We start from the raw sequence: 27,664 nt of genomic DNA, 5'->3' as shown, positions 1-27,664 counted from the left end.
TGTAGTGGTCAAATGATGTGTTAGATGACATATATTGTAGCCGCTTGCTAGCAGAGATAACGAGATGATTAGATACAAGGGAAACTTCAGACAGAGGGCTCATTTCCAGGGCTGCTCCTTTCATTGCTGCTACAGGCTTATTTTAGCCTTGCAAAATTGTCATGAAAATGTATCAGCCCAAGCACAAATTTCACTCAGCTCAACAGCTTTCTATCAGGACGGTGAAGAAAAATAATTAATGATATTTTATTCACCTGTCAAATAAATTGCTCAGCCCAGATGAGTGAGCAATAGTTTTGTAAGGCTGGTTTAGCTGATGAGCTGTAGACACAGCTATTGCATGGCATTATTTCCAATCAACATGTCTCACTGTAGCCAAGGGCTGCCCATCCTGTTCTCCTGCTCAAATACCGGAGATAACTGGATAGCTGAAAAGCACAAGATGGTTTTGGTATTCAGTATAAAATGCCTGGCTAGGTCAAACTATGCTTTTGCCTGGATTTATTTAAGTGACATTGAGTTGGCTTATTTAAAAAAAATTGATTTCTGTGTTCAGTGATAGCTACACCATTTTTATATGCATAGAAAATCCACTTTAAAATATGGAATTGCACTAATGCTGAGTTTGCCACAGTTTTTAGTAGCTTAAATTTATTTTGATTTCCTAAAACATACACCTTAGGAGCCTTCATTTAATGCGCCTTTGGGCCCCACAGCCAGTATAAAAGACAATATTCAGCAATTACACTGAACAGCTGGATTGCAACAGAAAATCCAGTGGTTATCAGTACAGCCAGTCATTAAAATTAGGAAGGCAGCTAAGTGACACATAATCATTGCTAGTTAGAAACTGCTATGGAAAATGGAAAAAATACCTACTTGTTATCTCTTAGCTTCATCTGGCCATTGTCTCATCAAAGTTTGTCAGCCCTGCCAGAACCAGAAGGGAGGGAAAATGAAAAACAAAGAGAAGAGTTAAAAGGAGGACAATAAAAAAAACCTCAGCAAGACTCTCAAGAGCAGTGGGGACTCTTATCTCTCATACAACTTTCTCTGGGCACATTTGGTGTTAGAATGGCTGCAACTAACGCAGGTCAATCTGCCAACATAGGGAGAGGTCAGTACTGGAACACACCCTGGCTCTTTAGGAAAGTATTCTGCTATTTGCGCAGAAGGAGCAGCTGAGCCAGTAGTCAAGATTTAACATCATAATCCTCAAACTTTGAGGAGAAACAGTTACAGCACACTACACGTTTTTAAGCAAGCTTCCTGGGGAAGGTACGTGAGTGATCACCATCGAGAGCTGCTGTATACTAACCTATGGGCCAGATGAGCAAAAGGAAAGGGGGGCAACTGTTTGAAAGTAATGCATTCTTTTTCCATGTTGATTTGACTTAATGCTGCGTTTAGTAATAGTTCCCTGAACAATTCTCTGATTGTTTGGACACCATGCCCAGTGAATTTTTGTGTGTATACTTGAAGTTCTGCATGTTTGATGAATTTGTTACAGGTACCTTGGGCAATCTACGGATATGTCTACTCTTCTGACTGTTTGCATGTCAAGCTGTGGGTTTTTCCCCCACATCTTATCATCCACACTCAGAGCCCTTATACGCGCATTCAGAGGCATGTAGAAACTGAGTTAGCATACCCATCAGGGGTGTGAGTAAGACCACACGTTGATATGTGACCTGCTTCTCTACCTACCCACTTTGTGGTGTGGACATAGCGACGATGCATTGACCCACCTTCGAGTCTACTTACTCTTCCACCGTCATTCCAATTCCCTGTCCTGTAACTTCCAGCCTTTCAACCTCTTCAGTTCCCTCCCACTTGTTCTCCTTGGACTGGAAATTACCTGCTGTTCGTATAACCTTTCCCAGTGTTTAACCTTTCCTCCTTCCAGACAAGCTGCTCCACTTCCACAACTCCCTCCTACTCAGTCCTGCCTCACCATTTGGAAATGTTCACCTCCAGCGTGCTGTCAGCTGGCCAGAGAATCCCACAAGGGTGCTAGTTAACCTCTGGTCTGAGTACACTCAGGACCATGATTTCAGCAGAAGCCCTACGAATAGTCATCCCAACTGCAGTAAGCTCCTGGGAGCTGGTGGGGTCAGGCATCTATCAGGCAACAGTGCAGTGCAGGGAACAGATAAAACATCTGAAATGCCTGTACTGCAAGGCCAAGGACTAACAGCAGCTCTAGTAACATGCCCCTACTAGGAAGAACTTGATAGGATGCTTGGCACCTCCCCCAGCACAGAGCCTTATCTTACGACTTCCTTCTGTAACTGCGAGTGTCTTATCATGAGGCTGGAGGAAGGGGAGGTGGGTGCAGCAGCAGATGGGACCACAGGGACTCACAATCCCAGAAACAGACAGAGGAGCTTGAAGCCCTGAATCATCCCACCCAGGTGGATGGGGTAGTGGATGTTCTGAGCCCATTTTCCAAGGCCCTGTTCAGGGATTGAGCCAGGGAACAGCTTAGAGAGACAGAGTCTGGAAAGAGAGAGTGAAGCTGGGCCAGGGCACTGATCCGCAGCCTAGTAAGAGTCAACCAAATTTATTATTTATTGCAGTCTTGGGTTTGTTAGGGCAAGATTTCTGGGTTAGACCCAATGAAATTATTGTTATGGGAAGAAGATCTTACATACCAGTGGAATGGGTGTTTATACAAGGGATTCCCATAGGGCATCCTGCCTCTTCTCAGGATTGTCCCCTGCCACCGCGTGGTATCCAAACTGGATGCCAAGCAGAGAACAGAAAGTTAGACGCTACTGAAATATAAACACAGTTTCAAACTTTGTTTTCAATTAAAGCTTTCAAAACTGGTAAAGGGTAGTGGGCAGGAGTGCATATTTTTGCAAGTACAGCTTTTTATAAAATGGGGAACGCTTATGTAATGCTACAGGTGTATGCTTTGATTACCAAATTACTGTCTCATTGAGTAGTGGTTATAAGTTCATTGGGCTTCAGAAACTTGAAAAGTTCTTTGTGACAGTCAGTGCTTGTTGTGCATTCATTCTGTTAATGCTATAGATGTATATTATGGCTAGCAAATTACTGTCCCATAGAGTGATTGCATGTCCATCGCAAGTCCATTTTTATCCTGGTTTCTCCTTGGCTTCTTGAAAGACTATTTTAGATGACTGTTGCTAAAGCAGGCATTCTTGTGCTCTATGTCTCTTTCTGTGGCCTGGTTTGGGGAGGGGATGAGAATCAGTTCTGCCACTTCCAAAGGTACGTGTCCTAATCCAAAAATTGGTTAATTTACTCCTCATTTTCTTCTACTCCTGGTAGGTGACATTTGAAAAATTATCATGGAGCACAAATTGCAGAAGACTTTTAGATTTCTGGGTAAAGAAATTTTTTTGGAAACCCCTGGTAGCTCACTGAACTGCTCCACTCACTGATATCCTGTTCAACCTGCGTGGAAAATTACTTCTTCCTTCCATTCTGGTATTTCAAAAAAATATTCAAAATCAAGGCCTTCCCCTGCCTGAAACCCAGTCAAAGTGGCAGTAAAAGCCCCTGAGATATGCTTTCATCCCCTCTTGCCACTGGCCCAAGCCTCCCACTTAGGACTACAGGTGCTACAACTGGTCAGCAGCAGTTCAGAATGAGAAGGACCATGGAGGAGCTTTTTGTTGTTGCAGCAGACAGTGAGGAGCAGGGGCATCCCCCAGACATTTTTTTCCATAGCATGTGCCATCATTGGTGCTGCTGCTGGCCCCAGAATCGAGTCCACACTACAATCAGCCCCCGCCTTTCAGCCCAGTCTGCCCTGGTGCAGTGTTGCTCCCATCCCTGAGCAGAGACACAAACACCTGGAAGTGGGGTGAGGCAGGGCAGGCCCTTGTAAGGGAGCCCTGCTGTGGGAGCCAGCCCCATGGCAGCAGTGAGGAGGAGTAGGCCACTCAGATTTAGCCAAATGGTTCCTCTGTTATGGACTGAATGAGTGGGGTATGACGTGACGCATGGGGGTTGCAGCGCTGCTCAGATTTGGCCCTGTGGCCTCAGGGTCCCAACACTGCTCACCACAAAACAAGTACTAGAACAGCTGCAGGTGGAGAGGACACTCGGACTATGGGATATGCACTCATAAATCCAAGAGTGAATCACCATGTAGCTACAGCATCAGTGTGGATGTGCTACTCAGGGTATGGCCTGTATGCAGTTCTGCAGTGTAGACTCTGTCTGCAGGCTTAGCTAATGCACAGACCATGTGTGCGAGCAAGGACGCGGGTGCACACAATGTAGATATAGCCTAAATGGGCTTTCTTCATTTAGGGAATGGGCAGGGGGTTGTGGCTGGGAGACACTTAATATTTTTGGTCTGGGCTGTGAGCAAGGAAAAGGATTTGTGCATCACTGACAAGTGGCGGTTGTGGGGTATAATCCCTAGAAAGTGTTTAAGTTTTCAAAAAAAGTGTCCACTAATTTGGGATGCCTGATTTTGGGGAATCCAACCTGAAACAGCCAGGATCTGTTTTTCAGAAGCATTGAGTGCCTACAGCTTCCATCAAAGTCAGGACCCCTGCAAAAACAGATCCTGGTGGATGTCTCCAATTGGGCACTTAAAATTAAGACACTCAGAATTAGTGGGAATGTGTGAAAAGAGACCTTAAATAATCTCAGAACATACAATTCCCTGGAATCTAGAAAGCACAGTTTTAAACATACAAATCTATTATTGTGGGCATGCCCCTGTAACATGAGACAAGTGAGAATGGGCAGCGGACAGTTACTAGTACACCAGGCCTCTTCCCTGAGAAAGGTGCTGTATACCAGCAGAACAGGCACAGTAGAAAGGTATGCCATACTTTACATATGATTACTGATTACGAGGGGGAAGTATGTTAACAATGGTGTCAAGCTGTCTTGAAGTGGCTCAAGAGCCAATCTCAGTGCAGACTGTTAAGAAGCAGGGCACAAACCGCAAAGCAGGTGCGAGTGCTATACTTAAATTTTACTAACCAAGTATCAAGTGTGAACTCCTCCAGAACTATAGCAACCTTAACATGGAGTCACAGACTCTTGGGTACTCAGGTCTAGCTTGCCACCTAGGCAAGGTTGCCTATGTTGTAGATGGTCCCTTACACCAAAAATCACAACGCTTCTCGGCTCTATGAGCTAAGATCAAGTGTAGTATCTGTTCTTATCAACATTATTCAGGTTACTTCCATTCCCAAAGGACGAGTCACCTACTCCAGGTCAACTGCACCTTTGGTATAAAATCTAAGACAATGCTTGTAGCCAGTCCTATAGTAAACTATCTAAAGATTTATTAAATAAGAAAAAGAAATAGGAGAGTTATTTACAAGCTTCAAGCAAGTAACACAAATGAGTTACAGTCTTAGTTTGAAAAGGCGATGGAAGCTGCTGTAATATTCATGCTCTCTATATCCTTCAGGGATTACCCAGGCTAACCAGCCAGGGATCCCTTCCTTAGGGCTTGGCTACACTTGCACTTTATAGCGCAATAAAGCCTCCCAGAGCACACTACCTTACTCCCCGTCCACACTGACAAGGCACGGAGAGCACTCTGACTCCCTGGCTAGAGCGGTCTTGGTACTCCACCTCCCCGAGAGGATTAACAGCTGTTGCGTATTGCGTGAGACACTGCAGCTCCAGTGTAAAGAAGGAGTAACCTTATTACGCACTGATTGACCTCCAGAAATGCAGCATAATCCTCTTAACTGAAGTGGTCTCTCTTGTCTTTGTTGTGAACTCGGGACACGGAAGTGCCCTTTCAAAGCTCCGGTTCCGAGAGCGGCTGCTTATCTGGTCCGAGAAAATCAAACGAACAGCTACTGTTTGCCTTTGAGTGAGTGATAGAGAGGTGGGGGAGGGAGGGGGGTCTGAACTTACAAGACAGTGTGCTGACACACTCTCAGCACCCCAAAAACCCACTCTCTCTCCCCGCCCACTCCCTGTCACACTCCACCCCACCCCCCCTTTTGAAAAGCACGTTACAGCCTCTTGAATGCTGGGATAGCTGCCTATAATGCACCGCTCCCAATGCAGCTGCGAGTGCTACAAATGTGGCCACACCAGGGCACTTTCAGCTCTCAGTGTGGACACACTGCAGCGCTTTCCCTAGTGGGCTCTACGAAGGCTGGTTTAACTCAAAGTGCTCTACAGCTGCAAGTGTAGCCATGCCCTGTGGCTTAGAAATCTTGCCCTCCCAAAGTCCAAGCAGCATAGAGATACAGTTCTTTCTTGTACAAGCTGATGGGATGAGTTTGCATGCACACCTCCTTTTCATGGGGGGGCTTGAGAGGGAAGGAATGCAATGAACAAAGCCTTTGTTCTTTGATGTTTCACAATGGCTCATTTGGTTTCAATGGGCTTTCTTGGTGGGCAGACCTAACACCTTCTGTAGACAGACAGAATTTTATATTAATTAATGTTTCCTTCCTGATTTACACAATTAGAGAGGATTACAATGCAAACCCTTAATATCACCTTATAAGATGGGGGTACAGATGTTATAAGAGAGATCAACACATGCACCATCCTACGAGCGTTTCATAAAGACTAAACACATTCTTATAAACTTAACATCTATTTTAACAATAGTAATACAAGGACGAGCCAGGCTACTTTCCAGCCATGCGTCAGTGTTCAGCTGAAGCCTAGGACCCTTGGCATGAGCTGGCATCTGGTCTGCTAGCATCACAAATAAGTCATCCCACTACATTCCCACTTGGTAAGTATTGAACTAATCTATAATTCTATGGAACACTAAATTACTGGGAACAGTTGTTTGGTTTAGACTTAGTGATCATGGAGTCTTCTGGATGAGGTTGGATTGTGCAGCATTCTGGCTCTTTTTTCATGTGTCTGTGTACCGCTCGAAAGTAAGGCCTTGTCTACACCAAAGGGAAAAGTCGATCTAAGCTACGCAATTTGAGTTATGTGAATAGCATAACTCAAATTGACGTAGCTTAGATCTACTTACCGTGGAGTCCACACTACATGATGTCAATGGGAGACACACTCCCATCGACTCCCCTTACTCTTCTAGATCAGGTGGAGTACAGGAGTCAATGGGAAAGCGATCGGTGGTTGACAGCTGATGCATCGACCGCCGCAGCATTCATCCTCCGGTAAGTGTAGACAAGCCCTAAGGAAGTACACAGATAATTCAAGTACTGACAAAAATCAGGCTCCTATCATGCAAAACTATATTTAGGAAATAGTGGGCTCTATCAGTTCAACAGGACCTACATTTCAAAGACCTCCTCCACCCTTTCCTGTAGTTTCTTATTAGACTTCTTGTAACCTGGCTTCCAAATTCCAATTCCATGCCCCCAGGAGACCACTTGTTTTCACTGATATTTTATTGTTGGGGAGTGGGGGAGGGAGGAAAGGGCAGAGAAGAGGAAGAGATTATTTCTTCAAGTATGCCTTTGCCTTCTTTCTGGGTCCCCTGCTACTCTATTCAGATTGAAAAAAGCAACAGAGGGTCCTGTGGCACCTTTGAGACTAACAGAAGTACTGGGAGCATAAGCTTTCGTGGCTAAGGGTATGTCTACATTACGGGATTAATCCGAATTTAGATAATTCGGATTTGAAAAACAGGTTGTATAAAGTCGAAATGGATGCGGCCACACTAAGCACATTACTTCGGTGGTGTGCGTCCAAGTACCGGGGCTAGCGTCGATTTCTGCACCGTTGCACTGTGGGTAGCAATTCCATAGCTATCCCATAGTTCCCGCAGTCTCCCGCGCCCATTGGGATTGTGGGTTAAGATCCCAGTGCCTGATGGGACAAAAAACATCGTCGCAGGTGGTTCTGGGTACAGCCTCACCTCCTCCCTCCCTCCCTGCATGAAAGCAACGGACGGCAGACAACCATTTTCGCGCCTTTTTTCCTGGGTGGGTGAACACTGCAGACTCCATACCATGGCAAGCATGGAGCCCGCTGAGCTCAAGACAGCAGTCATGAATATTGTAAACACCTCGCGCGTTCTCGTGGAGTTTATGCTCAGCCAGGACCAGAGAAACGAGGTGAGGAGGCAGCGGCGGCGGCAGCGCAGCGACAAGCATGATGAGGACATGGACACAGACACGGATACAGAATTCAGTGAAACCACAGGCCCCGGTGCTTTGGAGATCATGTTGTTAATGGGGCAGATTCTATCCATGGAACGCCGATTCTGGGCAAGGGAAACAAGCACAGACTGGTGGGACCGCATAGTGTTGCAGGTCTGGGACGATTCCCAGTGGCTGCGGAACTTTCGCATGCGTAAGGGCACTTTCATGGAACTTTGTGACTTGCTGTCCCCTGCCCTGAAACGCCAGAATACCAAGATGAGAGCAGCCCTCACAGTCGAGAAGCGCGTGGCGATAGCCCTGTGGAAGCTTGCAATGCCAGACAGCTACCGGTCAGTCGGGAATCAATTTGGAGTGGGCAAATCTACTGTGGGGGCTGCTGTGATGCAAGTAGCCAAAGCAATCACTCAGGTGCTGCTACGAAAGTTTGTGACTCTGGGAAATGTGCAGGCTATAGTGGATGGTTTTGCTGCAATGGGATTCCCTAACTGTGGTGGGGCAATAGACGGAACCCATATCCCCATCTTGGCACCGGAGCACCAAGCCACCGAGTACATAAACCGCAAGGGGTACTTTTCAATGGTGCTGCAAGCACTTGTGGATCACAAGGGACGTTTCACCAACATCAACGCGGGCTGGGCGGGAAGGGTTCATGACGCTCGCGTCTTCAGGAACACTACTCTGTTTAAAGGGCTGCAGCAAGGGACTTACTTTCCGGACCAGAAAATAACCGTTGGGGATGTTGAAATGCCCATAGTTATTCTTGGGGACCCAGCCTACCCCTTAATGCCATGGCTTATGAAGCCATACACAGGCAGCCTGGACAGGAGTCAGGAGCTGTTTAACTACAGGCTAAGCAAGTGCAGAATGGTGGTAGAATGTGCATTTGGCCGTTTAAAAGGTCGCTGGAGATCATTATTGACTCGCTCTGACCTCAGCCAAAGAAATCTCCCCATTGTTATTTCTGCTTGCTGTGTGCTCCACAATCTCTGTGAAAGTAAGGGGGAGACCTTTATGGCAGGGTGGGAGGCTGAGGCAAATCGCCTGGCTGCTGATTACGCGCAGCCAGACACCAGGGCGATTAGAAGATCACACCATGAAGCGCTGTGCATCAGAGAAGCTTTAAAAACCAGTTTCATGGCTGGCCAGGCTACCGTGTGAAATATCTGTTTGTTTCTCCTTCATGAAAACCCTCCCCCTTTACTGACTGATTTTCTGTAAGGAACCCACCCTGCCCCTTCCCCCAGCTTTCTTTCAAACCAAATAAAGTCACTATCATTTAAAAATCATTTATTCTTTATTAATAGATTAGAAAGAGGGAGGGAACCCGGGTGGTATTTGGGAGGAGGATTGCTGGGAAGGAAAAAGCCACAAAGAAAAGGTTAAAAAAATGACAGCCTTTTGCTTGGGCTGTCTACTGGGGTGGAATGGGAAGGTGTACGGAGCCTCCCCCCCCGCGTTCTTACACGTCTGGGTGAGGAGGATACGGAACATGGGGAGGGGGGGGGGTGGAACAGGGGCTGAAGCGGCAGTCTGTTTTCCAGCAGCCGTTCCTGAACCTCCACCAGACGCCGGAGCAGCCCCAGCGTTGCATCCTTCATCCTCTGGTCTTCCTGCCGCCACCTCTCATCTCGAGCGTCCCTCCTCTCCTCACGTTGGTCCCTCCTCTCCTCACGTTGGTCCCTCCTCTCCTCACGTTCACTGACTTCTTTCCTATACTTTGAAACTGTTTCCTTCCACTCATTCACATGAGCTCTGTCACTGCGGCTGGATTCCATAATTTCCGAAAACATGTCCTCTCGCGTTCTCTTCTTACGACGCCTTATCTGTGATAACCTTCGGGATGGAGGAGGGAGGCTTGAGGAATTTGCAGCTGGTGTAGGGAGGAGAAAAAAGAGAGAATTGTTTTAAAAGCTACATTTTGCAGAACAATGCTTATACTCTTTCACGGTGACCAACACTGTTCACATTACATAGCACATGTGATTTCTGTGCAAGGTCGCATTTTGCCTCTTAATGCTGAGTGCCTGTGGCTTTGCTGCTAGAGATCACAGGTCTGGGCAACAGAATTCGGCTTGCATGCGGCCATGGTAAGCCATTGTTTTACAGCTTATGTAATGGCCAATCTCAGCCAGTTGGGGGGGGGCAGTGTGGGGGGGCTTGTCTGGGCCCCTTCAGGCAAGTAGAGTGCTGCGGTTTTTCTGTTAACATTCAGCAGCACCAGAAAACAAACTAACCACCCCCCCCTCTCGCCATGAATTCTCTGGGATGATCGCTGTACCCCTCCCCCCCACCGCGTGGCTGGTATCAGGGAAGATCCCTGCAGGCACCAAACTAACCCCCCCCGCCGCCGCCGCCGCCCCCCTCCCGCCATGTTGATTGATTCCTATTCAGTATGAGTAAGGATGGCAGACTCTGTCCCTATGATTCATGGTGGGGTAGGGGTGGGGTGGAGGGACATAGGGAAAGGGCCAGTAACACTGGGAAGCATCCTTTCTAGTTTGCATTATGAACAAGAAAGTGTCACATGTCCCTTTTTGTTTACTTAATATTTCTCCTGCTTTATTGCCAAAGGTTTGGATGTCAAAACAACAAGGACTTTTTTATCTCAATCTCCTGTGAGTCTTATTAGGATCTTAGCTTGTGCCTGGGTCCTGAAAAACCCTGCTACATACTAGAATTCCAACAGAGAATATATTTGGAATTTCTTTGAAGTTGAGGAGGGTTGGCTTCTGGCGCTACTGAGTCTCTCCCCGCCCCCACCCTTATAGACCCCGTGAGACTACTCTTTTCGTGGATACAGACTAACACGGCTGCTACTCAGAAACCTGTGAGACTGCTGCTTCCCAGCTCCTTCCCACCCCTCAATGCCTGCCAGCTGAGACTGCAGCCTCTATCCCAAACTCCATTACACTGGATCCTGTCATCTGTACAGTACCTATGTGACTGAGATTTTAAGATTTTCATTTTAATCTATTTTATTAAGTATATTTTGCCCACTCCATGTATATCTAAGCTGCTATCAGATCCGGACAAATGCTGCAAAGCATCTCTTGTGAACATTCACTTCCATAAAAACTCTGATAGCATTTGTGACCCCATCTATTTGCTTTCTGCAAACGTTTGTACAAATGAATTTTGTTTTCAAGAATAATCATGGACAGAATGTCACAGATATCCATGTAGACATCAAAGCAGCCATATTTATACACTCTCTTTATTGGTTTGGGACTCATCTAATCAGGAAGCAGAAACAATACCGTGACCTATCACCCAGCATGAATACCAAATTACAGTTAGAGAGTTCTCAACATAATAGTGGTGATGAAAAATCCACAGGCTGAAATATGTTTACATAAACCATTCACTGAAAAATTTTGAATACCAATTTCATCCAAAATTGAAGCCTGTGCATAATGCACAGGTAGAAAAAAGGAGCTGAACCCATTGAATAAATTATTCTTTGTTAACTGTTTGCTCAGTTCCATAAGTAATATATTTTGCTGGGCATACACTATGTCTCAGCACTAGCCTGGTTTATTCTGATGCCACCATGTTCAAATCTTATACACTTTAGGGCACATTGCTCTGTGGGGAATTCCTCAATCTGAATAGTATCAGAGGGGTAGCCGTGTTAGTCTGAATCTGTAAAAAGAAGTATTGCATCTGAAGAAGTGAGGTTCTTAGGCCTGGTCTACACTACGACTTTAATTCGGATTTATCAGCTTTAATTCGAATTAACCCTGCAACCGTCCACACAACGACGCTATTTATTTCGATGTAAAGGGCCCTTTAAATCGATTTCTGTACTCCACCCCGACGAGCGGAGTAGTGCCAAAATCGATTTTAGCAATTCGAATTAGGGTTAGTGTGGCCGCAATTCGATGGTATTGGCCTCCGGGAGCTATCCCACAGTGCATCATTGTGACCGCTCTGGACAGCAATCTAAACTCGGATGCACTGGCCAGGTAGACAGGAAAAGCCCCGTGAACATTTGAATTCCATTTCCTGTTTGCCCAGCGTGGAGAGCTATGTAGGGTTGCCAACACCTCCAGGATTGGCCTGGAGTCTCCAGGAATTAATAAAAGGAGCTGTCTCCTTCTCCTGCTGCACCTGCCTCCAGTACACTCGGCCCCTGTCACTGGCAGCCAGGCCAAGATGGGGAGTGAAGCAGTGGGACCACTTCTCACACCGGCTGCTCTGGGTCACTGCTTTGTGCAGTGCAGAGCTTGCTTGTGAGAGCCTGGCTGGGGAGGCGGTGGAGCTGGGCTTGTCCCCCCACCCCCACACCTGGGCCCTGCTGCTGCTGAGTACAGGGGCGGAGAGAGCCGGAATCCCCTCTCCTCTTCCCGCTCACCCCCGGCATGTTTCCGGCTTGCTCAGCCCAGCCCCTGTTTTTGGCAGTTGGGCCCAGGCAGGGGCAGCCCACCTCCATCTCGCAAGCCAGGCCGCTGCACAGAGCAGTGACCTGGAAAAGCCAGCTTCAGCTGGCATGAGAAGCGACTCCCTCCTGCTCCCTGCCTGGGCCCACCTGCCAGGGAGAGCAGCCAAACGTGCTGGGGGGAGGTGCAGCGGGAGAAGGACAGATCCCCTTCTCTGCAGGTAATTCTGATGGTGGTCCTGGGCTGGGCAGAGGAGACATGTTGGGCAGTCACGTGTCTCCTCACCCTTCTCCCCAAGTATTGGGAAGCATGAGTTGTCTGTGCCTCCTATTGACAGCACTGTCTACACTGGAGGGTAAGTCAGTATAACCACATTGCTCAGGGGCATGGATTTTCCACTTCCCTGAGCGACGTAGTTATACTGACATAAGTTCCTAGTATAGACCAAGCTTTACAACTCTGTTTGCTAGGATTTCCAAGAGCGACTAGTGACTTTGGATGCCTGAGCTTTTGGGTGCTCAACTTGAGATGCCTTGAAACAGCTCAATTTTCAGAACGGTCTACTCATCCACCCTCTGAAAGTAAGACCCCTTTAAATAGGCCTCAAATTGCAAACCCAAGAAAAAGTTTAGGCTTGAAATTAGATGACTGTTTCTAACCATCAGAGGAGTGAAGTTCTGAAACAATCTTCCAAGGGATGTAGAGGGGGCAAAAAAAACTAACTGGCTTCAAGACTGAGCTTGATACATTTATGGAGTGGATGATATGATGAGACTGCCTACAATGGCATGAAGCTGACCAACAGCTGGTGATGGGACCCTAGATGGGAAAGGATCCAAGTCACTATGGAGAATTGTTTCCCAGGTGTCTGGCTGGTGGGTCTTGCCCAGGTGCTCAGGGTCTACCTGAACGCCATATTTGGGGTAAGGAAGGAATTTCCCCCTAGCATCAGATTGGCAGAGAGTGTTCCCTCTAATTTTTTCCATCCATGTGTGGAATTAATTTTGTTATGTGCACCAATATTGAGGTAATGTGCAGATGTGCACCACCAGTAGAAATAAAAAACCTAGATATAATATAGATATTTTTAAAAAGTTACCATAGGGATAATTACTCCAGCCAGGAGAGGTTAGGCATTTTAGAACTCACTACTCAAGGAATTAAATTTAAGCATAAGAGAGAAATAAAATTATGAAATGCATAGACCAGTCAAAAAACTAAAGTAACAGCACTTTGAAAGAATAAAATTACAGTGAATATATGTGCATTGCAGGAAGTACCAAGAAGTAACAACAACAACACAAGTAGGTGTTGGGAGGTGAGTGTGAGACAGAGAAGAGTATGTGTGAGACAGAGTCCTGCTCCCAAGCCCTGTTCCCCCCTACCATAATCTGCAGAGCTGGAGTACATGGGCAGGAGGAGGAGGACACCCTGACATCAGTACCACCCTCGCCCCCCACCCCACGCTGCACAGTAAGCAGGAGGGTCCCGGGAGCAGCTGACCCGGGACTCCAAGGTAGAGGACAAGAACAACACAGCTGCAGAACAAGGGGGGGAGGGGCACCCGAACAAATGCTCCCTAGGGTGACCAGACAGCAAGTGTGAAAAATCGGGATGGGGGGTGGAGGAGTAATAGGCACCTATATAAGACAAAGCCCCCAAAAATCAGGACTGTCCCTATAAAATCGGAACATCTGGTCACCCTAATGCTCCCGGATGTGCACAGCTCTGCTAATCAAGTGTACACCACTTGATTGACTCTTGAGTGTCCGCACGCCCATGCAGCTTAGAGGGAACACTGGCAGAGACCCTGCGGGGTTTTCACCTTCCCCTGCAACATGAGGCAAGGGTCACATGCAGGTTTAAACTAGTGTAAATGGTGAATTCTCTGTAACTTGAAGTCTTTAAATCATGATTTGAGGACTTCAGTAACTCAGCCAGAGGTTAGGGAGCTATTAGGAGTGGCTGGGTGAGGGTCTATGGCCTGCGATGTGCAGGAGGTCAGACTAGATAGTCATGATGGTCCCTTCTGACCTTAAAGTCTAAATCTGAGTTTGAGTCTGAGAATAACAGATAGATTTTTATTATGGTAAAAATCATGATTTGAAATAGATGAGTTGCTAATTCAGCTTCTTAAACAAGGATTTTGTTAAATATCAGTTAATTGAACATCATTGATGTTCATCTAAGGGAACATCCTTCCACAGGAACAAATACTCCAGTACTCAATTTGAAAACTGGCATTGCTAAGCAGGCAGAACCCCAATCCAGGAAGAACATAACTACATAATCAAGTTAACAAAATCCATAGCCTATGTTTAATCCATTCCATAATCCAGTTACATACATTTCTCAGCCCAGAATCTAGTGAGGTCTTAACACAAACTGCTCACAGGCTAGAGAAATTCAATGAGTCAGTTCTCTCTCTGCAGTATTTTATAACAACCAGTCAAATAAAAAGGACAGTACCTTCTGGCATTTTAATTTCATATGGCCACTGGGAGAACCAATCTCCAAGAGCTGGCCTATTGTGTCTTCGAATATTTTAGGAACTGTATAAGTACATGTGATCCCCATGAAGGATATTGCTCAAACACTATATTACAGGAGGTTATGGCAGAGAGAAAAGAGTAAGATAAAATAATGCAATTGCAGGGACTAGACTATAAGGAAAGATGCGAGACAGGGAAGATTTTTTTTTATTCACTGTCTCTTGAGGATTTGCTTGAAATTAACACGATTGATCAGAAGATTGATTTGTCTGAATCTGTCTGTCCATAACTGCAGGCATAAAATGTCTGTTCCAGTGACACTATATATAATTCCCCTCTTTTATATTGGTATAAATCAAGAATAACTGATGATTTTGATGGAGCAATGCCACTGGAAATACAGAAAAAATTAGAGCAGAATTTGGCCCACCCTATCTACTCATGATGAAAGGTGCCATATAGAACGGTGAGGTGTTTCATTGTATGTTCCAAATTAGCGAACAAGCGTAAAGCTGTTAGCATCTGTCTCATTTGCTCACATTCCACAACAAAAACAACCAGTTAAGTGGATACAAAACATGTGAAGTATTGGTGTGAACTGAATTGAAAGAGCAGGAGGGCACAAAATTGTGGCATGTTAAATCCACTTTTCAAAGAGCCAAATATAACATCCAGATCTTGCATGTGCATGTTCAAATCAGCTTTATGGAGCATAAAACAGGTATTTGCATACCTTGATGCCAATATGAGCTTCCAAAGACAGGATTTGGTATCCCACTTAATAGTCCATGTTAAAAAAAAACCCAACAACTCATTTCTGAGAGCCAAATACAATCCTTCATCAACGAAGCCAATAAAGTTACACTGGGGAACCTGAAACAATGTCTTAAATATTTGATAAACTGTAAATCGTCTGAAATGATGAGTTCCTAAACAGTCATTCAATGACTTAAAGTGTACCATCAAATAAACCATATAAATCAGCTTAAATTTAAGATCTAGCACCCTGGATATAAAATAGAGTCACACAGATGAGAAGTGGCAGGGCATATTTCAAGTGCTAATATTTCAAGTGCTAATATATTGCTTTGAATGATGGCAATTCACAATGGTGCGGCAATAAAATTATTGTTTAGCATCAATACAGAGTAATAAGTAATAGAATTAGTCAGGACTATAGAAAAATTATTCTGCGCCACAGTGAAGCCAATGAGACTGAACATTTAAAGATCATATTGCAATAAACATTCAAATGGAAATCATATTAAGCCAATTCATGCTGAATGCGAAGCACATTGTTGTCAGCCTTGTCAACTGAGCTGTTTCATCATCTTAATCGTGCCAGAGGATGGTTCTGCAGAGTGCTGTGGAAGAATTGTCTTCTGTAAATCAACACATGCTTTCCCACACAAGTGGAGGCCAAACATCTTGGTACTTGAATTCTATGAGCCGCAGCAGGTAAGGATGCATGGCTGGGAGGGTGAGGTGGGGAGGACGGATGCACAGACGCGATGCTCAGAGCTGAGGCAGCTGGAAGGTGGACCACAGTGAAATGTCCAGAATGTAGGAGGAATGCTACTGCAACGCTGAGCTGTGTCAGGATGGGCTGGACGCCAGGGTAAGGCAGAGAGCTGGGAGGTGGCGCAGATTGGGGTGGATAGCTGGAGCTGTTCAGAGTGAGAGGCGGCTGGGAGTAGAAGATCAATGCAAGGCAAACATCCAAAGGGCAAATTGAGGTGGCTCTTTAGAAATGTGCTAAATGAGACCCAGCCGGGGACCAAAACTGGTCACATGTCAATGGATAGAAGGAAGTTTGAGGCAATTAGATCGTGGATTAGGTTAAGCGGTCTATAGAGGGGAAAGAGTTAGTGGAACTGACATTCCAGTTGTGCCATGTGCCTGATGCAGAGACCTGAAAGGGTTTTATTTCAATATATTGAAAATTATAGTTAATCTCCTGGCTATTGTGAAGGGATTACCAGCATGAGAAGTCAGACTGTCGTTAGACTTTTTGAGATCACCACATGCATTTCAGCAGCCCATTAGAACTCAATGGTATAAAAGGCCATTTCAAAATGGGACCCCTCCCCTTAAAATGTTTTAGAGCAGGCCTGATCCATCATGCTGATGAGGAAAACCTGCTGTTGCTACAGAGAATGGTTCCTGTTTCAATTTCTAAATTAATCTGGGACCCAAATGCCCAAAAACAGACACACACAATGCTAATGACAGAAGTCTCTTGCCTGTAAGAAACAGTATTTTTTCCTAATTAAAAAGAAATCCAGAGTGTGATGGGAGGGAGAAGCTGATGACCTGAGAGACTGGTTCGATTTCTGGAGTTGTTGTAGCAGCTGTGGGATTCCCAGTGGTGATGTGCAAAAGAACGCAAACATTGATTATTGTACACAGAAACAGTGAACCCTACTGATCCATCTCAGGGAGAGGAGCCTTGTAACTCAGCCAAGGAGTCCTTCTCATGTAAATTGTCAACATCCGCATTTTTTATTAGAGGGCCAAGCCCTGAGTCCTTGTTCTCTTTGGACTCACTGACATTAAATGGGGCATTTGTGCTTGAGCAGGAGAGGGTAAAAAGCAAGTGAAGATTGCACTATCTGGTGCCTAACTATAAAAAGATACAGAGTGGTACAATGGATGGGTGTTAATATCTTTGAGGTTCTCTTTTGTGCATTTTAAAATATTATATAAATATAACTGTTGGTACTGAAAGCCCACACCCATATACCAACCCCCAAATTCTAGAGTGGAATGCAAATTAAAACCAGGAGTAATGGTCTTTTCAACATAAGGCGCATCCTTTTAGCATTCATTTTCTTCTGTAATTCTTTTGTAGCAGCCTGTTATACCTTTAAGTCCCCTTGCCACTGTTTTTAGGATTTATCAAAGTCACCCCTCATGTATTAACTCTATTGACTTTGGGCCGGTGTGTGTAAATTAGACTTTTTATTCTGTCTTAGCTCTGACCTCAGAATGAGATTTGCAGCCCTACTGACTTCAGTGATGGGGGGATCCAGTCCACCTGCATGGGGAATCAGGACTGTGGTTTTCTCTGGTGAAATTCGCACCAGTGCAGAGGACTAGCACAAGGCCAATACATAGGGATGAATTTCACCCGAGGGGCCCAATCCCCCAACTTTAGTGAGGTTGCTCAGCACTTCTCAGGAAGTGCTCAGCATCTCCCACATGTGGGTCCTCTCTCTCTCTCTGTCCCATGGTATGAGGCTGTGCCTGTTGGTTTCTACACTCTATGATTTTTAACATGTCCCATGTTTGTGGTTATGCTCATGATGAGAGCATGCGGGCTTCATTCCTACACAGAGCCCTTTGCTCGTGTATTTAACAGTGCAATCAGTCTTACTTAACAGAAACAGACAGATTAAATACCATTTCTAGAAAGTACACTAGTAGGTTGAGTCTCCCGGTAATTATTTTGTCACATTGTCAATAAATCAGTCATCAGGTTAAAAAGGCAGTTAATGTGGTCAAGTGCAAGAATCCCAGGGCTGGTTGGGAGAGAGCTGAAGGTAGCATTTACAAATGTGTTTCATTTGGTAGTCACAGCACTCTAGCCCTCATTAGCTCAATGAAAACAGGTGGACACTAAGTCTTTCCTGGATGCTAATAACCCGACGATATGAACCAGTCATTGAACAGTTTTGACTACTGTACAAGTTTGTAACAATCAGTTTGCAGACATTTACGGTCAAGAAAAAGGGCTGCATTTGCTAACTACGTTCTTCATTGTTAAATCTTTGGTTTGCTCTAGTTAACATATTGAAGTATCAAGTTGTAAAGAGTGAAAAGAGCAGAAGAGTCAAGACCAGAATTGTCCCATCACAATAAAATCTTGCTGTCTTGTAACAAAAATCAGAAGAGTGTCAGTTCAGTGCCACAGGAGAACAGCATTGTGGATAAAGCTAAATAGAAACACCACATGCTTATTATTACTTGAGGCAGCCCCACCAAGATTGGGAATACGTGTTTAAATCTCACCAGCTTCAGTGGGATGTAATCAGGCGTATAAATGCTTTGCTGAATCAGGGCCGTAACCCACACTACTGCAGATTACTAGTTTAGAAAAGCCTGTCAAATGTGTCTTGACCATGGTTCCCAATGCTGCAATGAGCTCCATGTGGATGGACTCTAGCACTTGCACAGAGCCCCACTGAAGTCCAGGGGGACAGTCACGGATGCAGGGATCAAGTCACATAGACTCATGGCAGGAAGACCTAGTTCTGCGATTATTCAGTGACATCCCTGTAGCCATTATCACTTGTCTGAGATAGGCAATAATGAGTATGGACCTCCCTCTTTCCCATCAAATATAACTAAGATACATTAAAGTCTTGGGGAAAAGATTCTCAAGATGTATTTTTTTTATATTCTGAAGGATAAAGTACCTGTGGGGAAGGTTTGGGGTTTTTGTTCTATGGACTGTAGCTAATTTGCTACCTAGGGGAAATAAGATGGCAGTAGGAATCAAGAGTACTATTTTTTATTTTGCCTGTACTCTCAAGACACCGTTGGGTATGCTGGTTTTTCATGCCCTGGGGTAGAATCTCTTCTGTAAATATGGAGTAACTCCTTGGCTTCCCTGAAGTCACTCCATATTTATTATAGATCACTTTGGAGGTTTGCTAAGCATAATACAGCCTGAATACTCTACATATCAGGCAAGTTTCATTTTGCACAAGTTGCACTGATGCCATCAATAATCTTGTCCCACCAGGGCATATATGCAGACAGGCTTCAATATTGATTTTATTTTTGGCTTATGGTTTGGAAGTATTAGCAGGTGAGATGAAGGCTTTATTTAGAAAGAGGCTTGAACCCAAGATCCAGATTTTGAATACAGCTGGTGGAATTTTTTTCAAAATTTGAAGTTTTTTGATGCCAAACAACAACAACAACAACAACAAAAAAGCGGCAGTGGGGATGCTATTTTTTTGCAAATTTTTAGTGGGAAAAAATTATCACTTTTCAACCAGTTTTAATTTTGAACATCCCCAAGTTCTGGTCTAAGACTGAGGACTTATCTTCACTATAGACTAAATTGGTGCCACTGCGATTGATGCAGCAGTGTCAATTTAGTGGGTCTGGTGAAGATGCGAAAAGTTGATGGCAAAGCACTCTCCCGTTGACTTCAGTACTCCACCTGCTTGAGAGACGGAAGCTACGTCAATGGGAGAGCACCTCCCATGGACACAGTGCGGTGTAGACACTGCTGTAAGTCCAGCTAAGTTATGTCGACTTAAGTTACGTAATTTATATAATTTAACTAGAGTAACTTAGATCGACTTGCCTCATTAGTGTAGACCATGCCTTAGATTTGTTCTGGACCACCTTTAGTCTTATTTGGCAGAGTCTTTCTGCTGTCACACTTTGTGGATGTCCACACTAGCACCGGAGTACTGTAATACCTATTTTGAATAAGTATAGAATTGGCAAGAATTCTATTTGATCAATTCCAAATGCAAACTTATTATCCCAATTCATCATGCTGTAGTGTATATGTTCCATACTCCAGGAAGTGTCAGCTCCCCAGTTTAGAGTGTTTCATTCGGGATACCAACTCATGCTCAGCCTCAAACAAAGTGGAAAAAGATAATAATAATAATCAAAGACACTTTTATGGGTCCCAGGGCCAAGGACTCTCCAAGTCCTATAACAGCAAAAACTCACTTAGAGAAAATGATGATGTTGAAATTCTCTGTTGCTGGCACTTATAGCGTCTTTAGGGTACTGTTCAAGAAAACAACAAGACCTACTGTAGAACTGCATATTGTCAGTATTGAATGCCAACTTGAGTAAAACATAATTGAGCAATACAAAATGCTCTTTGCACTGTATCTTCCACTTCCTCCTCTAAGAAATAGAGAGAGAGTCCAGGGATAGTGGGTACCAATGTATGCGTAGTAAGAGTTACAAATGGAGTCATTATTACTGTCTGTGCTAATCTATTTTCTGCCAAAGCAGTCTCCAAATGAGACACGGATAATCTCAGTTACTCAAAGTCAGGTGAATGAAACTATTAACTCCAAGTCACATGGAAAACCTAATGCTTGACAGTCTCTCTGTGCAACACCCATTATGGTGCTCAGATGTACAGGCATGCTACTCCTCTCATCAGAATGCATCAGAAGTAACTAATTGAAGCCAATGGAGTTACACCAGTGTAAGATTGGGGTATGTTTGACAGGAGTTTCAGATTCTTTGCATATTGCTGCTGATCTGTTTATAGCACACAGTTACAGTTTACTGCCCTACTTGTGGTTCATTGGATGGAAAATCAGCTAAAGACAGGGGGCTAATTAAAGACAGGAAAGGAGGAGGTGAAACTCCCAGGGAAGTTTCAGGGCCAAACTCAAGAGCATCAGAGAGTGGTTTAATTTACAAGTCACAAGGTCGCTGTCAAAGCCAAAGAACAGAGTGAAAATTGACTATATTTTTCAACTTCTTTTTTTTTTATGATTATCAGTACTGAGACAGAGAGAGACATGAGCCGGGCAGAGAAGCACCAGCATTAGTAATGGCTGCCGTGCAGTATTAACGACTGTAATGTTGAGCATAATTTGCTCTGTTCCTCCCTCCACTCGGCATTAGCCCAGCAGACCCTGCTAGAGCCCAGCTCACACTCACTCACTGCTTCTCCTTCCTTTTCTCTACCCGCCACCTTCCACACCTTGTGCCTCAAAGCAGAGGAAAAATCAAGATATAAAGAGGGAGCTTAATGTGTGCATCACTTTGTATGGACAAGAAGAGCAAGATTTCTTTCTCCTTGTTGTCTCCTCCAAGAAACATAGAAGAGAGAGCAGCAAAGTACTCAGCGCCAGCGCACCCTAAACAACTGAAGGATGACTGCAAATCAGCTGTCACAACATAGGTCAAATGGTGGAGCCTCAATCCAGGCATTGACTGGGAAATCTCTCTCTCATCCCTAACTCCTTTTGGGGTGGGGCACAGCACGTCTTCCCAGTCATGCAGTGACTGAAATTTTCCACTTGATCCTCAGAAATATCCATCTCTCTGAATGTAGACATTTGTGATGTTACTCTCCTATCTCTGACTGTGCCTGGATTATGGGAGGGAGGTTTGCTTTCTGTGATCCCACCTTCCAAACCAGCTCCACTATGCACTGTCAGGTAATGAATCTAGTACTAAAAAACCATGCCTAGGATTCTTTCAAGAACAGGTAAGTAAAGCCACTTAATATACAAAGCATAGGGTCTTTTGAGCCCAACTAGTGATATATCCTGCTTGGATGAATAAAGCAAATAACTTGACTGAGTACTAGGCTCTGGAATGACTGAAAGAATGACTGTAAGCAGTTCCCGTACTCAGGCAGTAAGTTATATTACACACGCTTTAGTCAAACTCATTCTAACTCTGCCCACTCTCCTTGATTGGTTTGACACTTCCAGCAGCTCTCCATTAACCTTCAGGGGTCAGTTCACTTATTTAATGATCTGGATAAGCTGTTTCATCAATTTGCTTTCAATTGATGGAATTACAAAAAGAATCTCTTTGTGAATTCATGATTCTTTTCATGCTCAGTACAAACTGTGAAATAGGTAATTTATGCCAGCAGTTACAGATTACACGTTTGTTTAGCTAACTGACTGAAATAATAAAACCCCATGGGGGGATTGGAAGAAAGGAGTGGGGAAGAGATGTTTCTGGATCTTCATCTGAATTCTCTCTCTCTCTCTCTCTGTTAAAACCCTGCAATTAGTCAGGTGCCAGTGGTATGGATTTGCAACCCCATGCAGAAAAGCAATCAATCCCAACAAAGCTATATGTGTATATAACTGGTAACCTATTACAGGCCTGTATCTCTATCAGATTTAATTTCCATTCACAATGGGAGCTTGCTGCCATACTTAGCTCAACAAAGCAACGCACATCAAAAATAACTTTGGCAGAACATGACATTCTGTTTCACTTCACACCTCGTTCTCCGAGAATGGATTCCTCTCATTCAGTGCACTGTTTTGTGTTGTATTGGGCAGGTGCCCTCCTGCACCCAGCAGAATTTATTTAATAACAATGAATCAAACGAAAACAATCAAGCAGCAAAAAGTTTAAGTGATTCATCCAGCGCTTACAAGGCACATCATTTCTACAGATCAGTCCTGTTAGAGGGTCTATAGTTGGACAGATGGCTTTCAAATAATGTATTTGCTCTTAAACATCAAGGGGCGATGGAAAGGATATTGTGTCTGAAGGACAGAGATGGATACGTCCTACGGTTTCTCTGTTTTCTCTCCAAGGTGTCCAATATCTTTCTATTGTCTGCAATATTTCTATCCATTTCCTTTTCAAATTCAAGAGCTCACTCTTCATCACCTAAGATTTAGTTCCCTACTTACAGCTCTGTAAACGTGTAGGCTTGTATGGCCCTCCCTCACTGTCAATCTCAGAGGGAGGCCATGCCTCTTGGCTTTCACACCCCTGGAATAACAGTTTTAGACAAGGGGAAAGCTAGTCTCGGGGCTCAATCCCTCCAGCAAGGTCGAACAGTGAGTGGTCCAGGGGCCCAACCCCTCAGGCAGGGCAGGGCACCAACAGTCTAAAGAGCAACCCTGAGGCACGGTAGAACCAGGTATAGTCTGGGAATCCAGGCCCTCAGACAGGGCAGGGTACCGAGCACAATCTAGGCCCCCAACCCGCAAGCAGGGCAGACCAGTGAATAATCCAGGGACCCCAGCCTGCAAGCAGGGTGGGATACCTGCAATCTAGGGTTCCAGCCCCTAGGCAAGAAGCGAGCACCCAACACAGTATAGGGGGCCCAGGCAAGGAGCGAGCACCCAATGCAATCTAGGAGGCCCGGGTAGATGGTAAACTCCCACAGGCCTCCTGGCTGAAGGTGGGGTTGCTGTCACCCTAGGGGTTGAGTGGCAGGGGTAGGGAGATGCAGGCCCACCCAACTCCACTGCATCCCAGCCCAGTGCCCTAACAGTGGCAGAGTGGTCTACCTCTGGGTCAGCGGGGATCCAGCCGCAACATGCTGAACTGGACTCAGGCAGCAACTCAGTCAGCCTGTGGTCGGCTGTCCCTAGGCCACTTCCTATTCTTCCCTTGGCGTGTACCTGGATCTCTGTGTTGTCCTCTGTCTTCGCTGGGTTACTGCAAGCGATAGTCCCAGCTGCTCCTCAACATCAGGCATGTCTGGTAGCTCAGGCAGTTCAGATGAGTCCTCGGGACAGCAGAAGTCCTCAGCAGGCTCAGGCTCCAGCAGCTTCTCCCCAAATGAGCTACAAGGCCTGCCTTTTATACTTCCTATTCCTGTTCCGCCCCTCTGCTTCCGGTGTGGCGGGCGTGGCTTTTCTGGTTCCGCCCACCAGGGGCATTTGGCCATCCCTCGCTGTCAATCTCGAAGGGAGGCCACGGCTCTCTGCTACAAGCTATAAATACTTCTATTTTCCCCTCAGCATAACAGTTCATCACTAAGGAGCAGCCTGATAACCTCCCAGGTTTTCCCAGGGAATTTGATAGACTTCTGAAAACTCTAAAATCAGCCCTTCCAAAATCCCACCCCATTCCAGCTCCACAACTTGCCTATTCTTCCTATATTCAGTTATGATGAAATTAACAAGTTTGCTGGATACACTTTCCTTTTTCATCCCCTTGAAAGTTACCTGCAAGTCCACATAGATTCTGCTCAAACCACCAACCTTATCTTCAATTCAATTTGTTGTGTTTGCCCCTATGGAACAGACCATACAAGTTCTGGTTGAATCATGCATGACTTTGTCTTTCTGTACTACTCTCCCAAACCTGGAGTAAAATATTTATCAATAAAACTACATCTCTGATGTTTACAAATGCTCTGCTGGTGCCTGGACCTTTGTGTAAATTAAGAGAATTTTAAGGAAAGAACAGAGGCCTAAACATATAGCTATAATAACTGGAACAGACTGTGATATCAGTTCACACTGAGTGTAAATATACTGATGTTGAAATCAGATTCTGAGATCCAATTCTGGCCCTAGATTTTGATACAAAAGACTTAAGATTCACTGAGGTCAAGATTTTCAAAAGCGACTAGTTATTTTGGATGCTTTCATTTCTGGATGATGTCAGGGATTCACAAGATCTGGTCTATGTGTGGCCTTTTGGGAGTGACCCTAAGAAGCCCTCAGTGCCAACTGAAGAAGGCCTACTGCCGGGGTGCTGGAGCAATTTTTATGGTTGGGGTGCTGAGGACCATTGAACTAGTTTGTTAAGTCTTAGCTACGAGGAAGCATTTTATCTTTTTGTCTCTTGTGACCGTTTCTGACTTTAATATCTTGTACTTGTACTCACTTAAAATCTCTCTCATTGTAGGTGAATAAACTTGTTTTATTCTTTAATCAAAATGAATCCAGTGTTGTGTTTAAACGAAATTGTTTGGTAACTCCAATTAAAATAGCAAACGGTTGTATATTGACCACATACAGGGGCAGCAAACCTCTAAGAGCTGAGCAGTCGAGGAGAGGGCTAGACAGTGAAGAACCCCTCTTTTTAGGGAAAATCCAGGACTGAGAGTGTGTTGGGGTCAGCCTGCAAGTGGCAGCCAAGCCTGGTGGAAGCCAGAGTGTTGACTGGAACGTTGCTGGCAGGCTGCAGCTATACACAGACAATCAGGGTTTGACCTGCATGCTGTTTGGCTGTATGTGGGAGGCCCCAGTTGGGAGCTACAGCAGCAAAGCATTGTGAGGTACTCAAGGGTGCAACCCTTCACTAGTCTGGATTACACCCCAAAATGTGATAAAAAGTAAATGCAAATGTATACATCTAGGAACACAAAATATAGGCCATACTTACAGGATGGGGGATCTATCGTTTGAAACAGTGACTCTGAAAAAGATTTGGGGCCTACGGTGGATAATCAGCTGAACATGAGCTTCCAGTGTGATGCTGTGGCCAAAAGAGCCAATGCAATCCTAAAATACATAAACAGGCGAGTGTCGAGTAGGAGTAGAGAGGTTATTTTACCTCTTTCACTGGCACGGGTGCAGCTGCTGATGTAATACTGTGTCTAGTTCTGGAGATGTCCACCATGCAAGGAGGGTGTTGATAAATTGGAGAAGGTTCAGAGAGGAGACACAAGAATGATGAAAGGATTAGATAACCTGCCTTGCAGGGATAGCCTCAAACACAGTCTATTTAGGTCAACAAAGAGAAGGTAAAGGCAGGATTTGATCACAGTCTGTAAGTACCTTCATGGGGAACAAATATTTAGTAATGGGCTCTTTGGTCTAGCAGAGAAAGATACAACATGATCCAATGGCTAGAAATTGAAGCTAGACAGATTCAGACTGGAAATGAGGCATCCATTTCAAACGGAACAATTTACCAAGAGTTGTGGTGGACTCTACATCACTGGCAATTTTGAAATCAAGATTGGATGTTTTTCTAAAAGATCTGCTCTAAGAAAAAATTTGGGGAAGTTCTCTGGCCTGTGCTATACAGGAGGTCAGACTAGTAGATGGCAGTGGTCCCTTCTGGCCTTGGAATCTATGAATCTAGGAAAACCCATACACCAGGGGAAAGCCTAGAGTCCATAGGTGCTCTAGAGAGTAGATGGATAGGGACAGAACACCTTGGAGATGCACTGATTCGCAGCATCCTCTGGGCAGTCTCTGCCCGTGGGGCTCCTATGTTGTTCTGGCCAAAACCCAAAGTTTCTCTCCTGTGCTGTAACCCTGCACGGGAGGGGGGCTGGTTGAGGGGGCAGCACCCATATCACCCCAGCCTCATCCAGTGGAGAATCCTGGCTCTGGTGCCGCTACCTCTGAGAGTTTGGAAAAGAATGAAATTGCACCCCCTTGTGGCTGTCAGAGTGAAGGAAGCCCAAAGCATTTAAATATGCAGTTTGCTGTAGGAAAGGTGGAATAGGTCCATAAACAACATATTTGAAATATATTCCCAATTGAAAGCCTCCCTCCATCCATCATTACTCATGGGTGTTCAATATAAATTATTTTTGTATTAATTAACACACTTCTACCTTCGCAAAAGGACCTAAAATAGATAACCCCTTGCAGCGAAGGACTAGGATTCCTCTCACCCGTCTTTGTTTTTACAAAGTGTCTATGGGCTTGTTTACCCGGAGCAGCAGTGTGCACGACGGGAGTGTGCTTTCTAAATGAATGTGTTGTGCACTAATTGGCCTGTGTAGACCCTGCTGGTGAACACTACAGGCTCCCTGCTGTGCTTTAATGTAGGGCTGTTTCAAAAAAGTAGGTGAGTGTGCTTTAGAAATCCCCTTCCCGTGGGGCACGTTACCCCACTGTATAGACAAGCCCTATGTCATCTCCTGTGTCACAAAAACTGGCTTCAAATTGTACCAGTCACTAACCATTATTTTTTAGCTGTTCCAAAAATTTTACATTTACTGAAACTAAAAAAAATAATGTGCCTTTTGTGCCGTACTCAACAAAAATAATGTGAAGCAACCACGTGGGCACAGTTGAGTCCCATAGACCTGTGTTTACTAAATAAACACAAATGCACATGTCCTGGCTGCATACATACCACTATTCTGGCTGGTTCCTGGCAGCTTGTAAAACACTGAACACAGCACCACTGTAGAGCTCAAACTATTTAGAGGGATACCACCCTGAACGTACACACCAGGAGAAAGAAAGGAGGGGAAGGATGGACTGAAACTAGAAAGAGAAACAATTCATATATACAAGTATGTGGCATAAACAAAATTTGGCCTGTT

At 44.9% G+C, this 27,664-nt stretch overlaps 1 pseudogene; it reads left to right on the top strand.

The window, feature by feature from the left end:
- Window positions 1-5,112: 5,112 nt before the first annotated feature.
- On the top strand, window positions 5,113-5,209 carry LOC117873991 (annotated as a pseudogene).
- The last annotated feature ends 22,455 nt before the right edge of the window (window positions 5,210-27,664 follow it).

The sequence above is a fragment of the Trachemys scripta genome, chromosome 2 (genome assembly GCF_013100865.1).
Source record: "Trachemys scripta elegans isolate TJP31775 chromosome 2, CAS_Tse_1.0, whole genome shotgun sequence".
Lineage (NCBI taxonomy): Eukaryota > Metazoa > Chordata > Testudines > Emydidae > Trachemys > Trachemys scripta.
This window is presented reverse-complemented; position numbering and strand designations above follow the sequence as displayed.